Below are 5,000 nucleotides of genomic sequence, written 5' to 3' on the forward strand. Positions count from 1 at the left end.
CACGCGCCCTCCGGACGTCGAGTCCGCCTACATTATATGCGCTCGCACGAAAGCGGCGCGGCACCTTGCGAACAGCGTGGTGGTGGCGACACATAGATGTCGCGTTGCGCGAAATCAATCAATCGCACACCACCAAGCGGTTCTTCTGTTGTTGTTCGTTAACGACGGCATCGTTCCGTCCGTTTTAAGAACACACGTCACAATAATTTCGTACACACTACAATTGCACAAACACCGCACGCACACACTGGGCGCAACCGCTAGAGCAGCGGGCGCGCGCGTTTCGCTTCCTCTCGCGAGAGTAAGAGAAACTGAGCCGAACGCGACAACTTTCAACGACAGCGTCGAGACACGTCGACGCGCGCACCGGCGCCGACCGTCGCGCGATCGCCATGCGGGACCGGGACGATGCGAGCAAACACGCGCGACGCGTAAACGCGAACGTCGTTGTCGTCGTTGTCGTTGTCGTTGCGTAAAGACTCGACGCGCACCCGTGCCGCGGGAGACACGGTGCGGCGGGGAGAATTTATTTGTGCGACAAAAGTATCGTATAGACGTGGCTTAACACGGCCAATACGGATGACGAGTCGTAATCGAACATATATTCGAACGGATCGTTCGGCCGCTCGGCGGCCTAGCGAAACCGTCAATTGCACGCGCGACAGAGATGCGGCGCTACGACCGGAGTCGCAGCGATCGCCGCTCGTCACGCGAACAGTGTGGCTTTTTGTTTTTATGCAGCCGGCCCTCAGACAGGAGTGGTCCTGGATATTTCTCCACGGACCGCAATGTGCGTTCGAAATGTCGATGTTCAAATGTGTCCTGCAGTTCACACTATGACGCGCAGTTAACTGCGTTCTTCATCGACCCGCGAGCCAAGTGATCCACCGTTCAGGGTAATCGTTTTGTTTTTGTGTGTGTTTTTGTATGAGAAAATATAAAAGGTGCGAAAAAATTAAACAAAAAAATTTGAAAATAATACTTATCATTAACGTGTACGACAAATGAAAAGAAAGAAAATCTCTTTTATTTGCGTGGTTGTACACAAAAATTAAAATATTATTTCAAAGTATCAATAGGCGATAGCGAACGCTAATCAAAGCGTGTCGCAACGCACACGTCGCGAATCGACGAGAGAGAGTCAACCGTCTCGGATTCGATTTTGATTCGTATCATTCACGTGTTTTTGTATTTTTTTCTTTTTTTGCGAGTCTTTGACAACAACAAAACAAAAAGAAAAAACCAACGTTAATGATCCTTCCGCAGGTTCCCCTACGGAAACCTTGTTACGACTTTTACTTCCTCTAAATGATCAAGTTTGGTCAACTTCCCAGCAACGCCGACGGCCGTGAGGCCACCGCGTGTCGGTCCGAAGACCTCACTAAATCATTCAATCGGTAGTAGCGACGGGCGGTGTGTACAAAGGGCAGGGACGTAATCAACGCGAGCTTATGACTCGCGCTTACTAGGAATTCCTCGTTTATGGGGGATAATTGCAAACCCCAATCCCCAGCACGAAGGAGTTTCAACGGGTTGCCCGGGCCTCTAGGCCAGGGAGAACATGTTGATTCCTTCAGTGTAGCGCGCGTGCGGCCCAGGACATCTAAGGGCATCACAGACCTGTTATTGCTCAATCTCGTGCGGCTCGAAGCCGCCGGTCCCTCTAAGAAGAATTTTAATACGTCGCCAGTGAGTTGCGCTCCCCGAGAGTCGCGCACACCTTGAATGACGACGCCTATTTAGCAGGCTAGAGTCTCGTTCGTTACCGGAATTAACCAGACAAATCGCTCCACCAACTAAGAACGGCCATGCACCACCACCCACCGAATCAAGAAAGAGCTGTTAATCTGTCAATCCTTCCGGTGTCCGGGCCTGGTGAGATTTCCCGTGTTGAGTCAAATTAAGCCGCAGGCTCCACTCCTGGTGGTGCCCTTCCGTCAATTCCTTTAAGTTTCAGCTTTGCAACCATACTCCCCCCGGAGTCCAAAATCTTTGGTTTCCCGGAAGCTGCCCGCCGAGCCATTGTAGTAACGTCGGCGGATCGCTAGATGACATATTTACGGTTAGAACTAGGGCGGTATCTAATCGCCTTCGAACCTCTAACTTTCGTTCTTGATTGATGAAAACACCTTTGGCAAATGCTTTCGCTGATGTTCGTCTTGCGACGATCCAAGAATTTCACCTCTAACGTCGCAATACGAATGCCCCCAGTTATCCCTATTAATCATTACCTCGGAGTTCTGAAAACCAACAAAATAGAACCGAGATCATATTCTATTATTCCATGCACGAAATATTCAAGCGGCATTTTGAGCCCGCTTTGAGCACTCTAATTTGTTCAAAGTAAAATTGTCGGCCCACCTCGACACTCACCGAAGAGCACCGCGATAGGATTTTGATATTGAACCGGCGTTTTACCGCCGGCTCACCGACGATATGCTCCGCAGACGTGTCAGTATCACCGCGGATGCGGTGCACCGACAGCGCGGCGCACAAATGCAACTACGAGCTTTTTAACCGCAACAATTTTAGTATACGCTATTGGAGCTGGAATTACCGCGGCTGCTGGCACCAGACTTGCCCTCCAATTGTTCCTCGTTAAAATATTTAAAGTGTACTCATTCCGATTACGAGGCCTCGTAAGAGTCCCGTATCGTTATTTTTCGTCACTACCTCCCCGTGCCGGGAGTGGGTAATTTGCGCGCCTGCTGCCTTCCTTGGATGTGGTAGCCGTTTCTCAGGCTCCCTCTCCGGAATCGAACCCTGATTCCCCGTTACCCGTGACAACCATGGTAGTCGCAGAAACTACCATCGAAAGTTGATAAGGCAGACATTTGAAAGATGCGTCGCCGGTACTGGACCGTGCGATCGGCAAAAGTTATCCAGATTCATCAAAATTAACGACTTCGGACGCATGGCCCTCCGCCGATTGGTTTTGATCTAATAAAAGCACTCATCCCATCACTGGTCAGAGTTCTGATTGCATGTATTAGCTCTAGAATTACCACAGTTATCCAAGTAACTGAGTAAGATCTAAGGAACCAAAACTGATATATTGAGCCATTCGCGGTATCGCCTTAATACGGCTTGCACTGAGACATGCATGGCTTAATCTTTGAGACAAGCATATAACTACTGGCAGGATCAACCAGGGAGCTGCTTACGCAAACGACACGCCTACACCGCGGTCACGCGGCTTCGGCGAGCCGCTGGCTCGGCGGCGTCGAGGGGCGCGCGCTTGCGCGCGCGCCTTCTCGACACGCGTGAACGTAACGCGTCGAATTTGCACGCGACGCGACGTTCGCGCTTCATATCGATAGACTAACTTTGACCGGTCTACGAGCGGCCGTCCCGTCACGATCTCGCAACGAGGTGATGTACAACGATGCTCGACCACTGTGAGGGACATAAAACTGCAACGAACACGACCCCGCGGGCGGGAATCGATGTTGTGACAATTTGAAAATTGAACATTCATCTAAACGCAACTTCTCAATTTTTATTCAATACGTTATTGTAAACATATTAAAACTCGGCTGGCAATTACATGCGCACACACACGCATGATTCGCACTAGATACGATCAACGCCCGGAGCTTGAGGGATAAATTCCAACACGACGCTGCGCACACCGTTTCGACGATGGGCGCGTGTGCGTCCTCTTTTATACATTCTTTCCATATACGGTCGCCGTGGCGACCGCGCACGTGTCGAACACGCTAGGCGCCCTGCGTTGAGGTGTGCCTAGAAGCGTATTCTTTTAACATCACAGATAACACCGGGGGAGACGGTCCCAAATCTTGGTCGATTGGTAACATCACCATACGGTCTGCGAACGCGGTGCTATAATATAATTTTATATTATATTATATAAAATATGAGGAGGAGTAGTATGTATATTCTTTGTTATTTTGTGTTGACACAAGAGAGATATATAAAATGTACTATACACCACACACACAGAGAGAGAGAGAGCTGGGAAAGATCTCGGCGGTCTCGCATTCGAAATACGAATTTGATATAATTTCCTCCGAAAATCCATACCCATATCTATATCATCCATGCGCGAATATATGTATATAATATTCTCACACTTCGCACAAACACAAAAACAAGAACACATTCTCTCTCGTCCGTCGTTCGTGTCTATTTGAGACGAACGACGCGCGGCAACGAGAACGAGTCGACGCTGTGCGCACGACTGTTTCGCTCCACATCTATACCGAGAGCAATAGTCCGCGTCGGCATTGGAGCGGACGTCGAATGTTTCTCGTAGAGCGAGCGAGAGAGAGACGATTTTTCATTTTATTATGTATGTGTATTGGCGTGCAGTAGTAGCACGTAGTAGTACTAGTAGTAGTAGTAAAAAAATATTATTATTTATTTTATTGACTGATATGATTTTGTTTGTTTTCTTTTTTTTGCATAGACATTTGTATTGATAGATATGTTTCTCGTTGAAGCTCGCAGCACACGCTCAGAGAAATGGCAATGTGGGTTTATTTGAAGAAAAAAAAAACAATTAATTTATTAATAATATGTATGTATGTATGTATGTATGTATGTATGTATGTATGTATGTATAATAATGAATTATAATAATTATTCCGATGCAACGTCAGAGGAAAATGTTTCTCGTACAGGTGCGGCGCGCGACGGCCGGCCGCTCGACAGTTTCGCGCCGAATGTTTCTCGTTGAAGCTCGCAGCACACGCTCAGAGAAATGGCAATGTGGGTTTATTTGAAGAAAAGAAAAAACAAAAAAAACAATTATATTTATTAATAATATGTATGTATGTATGTATGTATGTATGTATGTATGTATAATAATGAATTATAATAATTATTCCGATGCAACGTCAGAGGAAAATGTTTCTCGTACAGGTGCGGCGCGCGACGGCCGGCCGCTCGACAGTTTCGCGCCGAATGTTTCTCGTTGAAGCTCGCAGCACACGCTCAGAGAAATGGCAATGTGGGTTTATTTGAAGAAAAGAAAAAAC

At 47.7% G+C, this 5,000-nt stretch overlaps 2 non-coding genes across 2 annotated transcripts; both read right to left on the bottom strand.

Moving 5' to 3' along the window:
- Window positions 1-742: 742 nt before the first annotated feature.
- On the bottom strand, window positions 743-899 carry LOC123719242. Its single transcript, XR_006755305.1, has one exon. It is a non-coding gene; the product is annotated as a 5.8S ribosomal RNA (ribosomal RNA).
- A 350-nt stretch (window positions 900-1,249) lies between these two features.
- LOC123719239 lies at window positions 1,250-3,155 on the bottom strand. Its single transcript, XR_006755303.1, has one exon. It is a non-coding gene; the product is annotated as a small subunit ribosomal RNA (ribosomal RNA).
- Window positions 3,156-5,000: the final 1,845 nt, after the last annotated feature.

This window comes from Pieris brassicae, unplaced genomic scaffold, assembly GCF_905147105.1.
Source record: "Pieris brassicae unplaced genomic scaffold, ilPieBrab1.1, whole genome shotgun sequence".
Lineage (NCBI taxonomy): Eukaryota > Metazoa > Arthropoda > Insecta > Lepidoptera > Pieridae > Pieris > Pieris brassicae.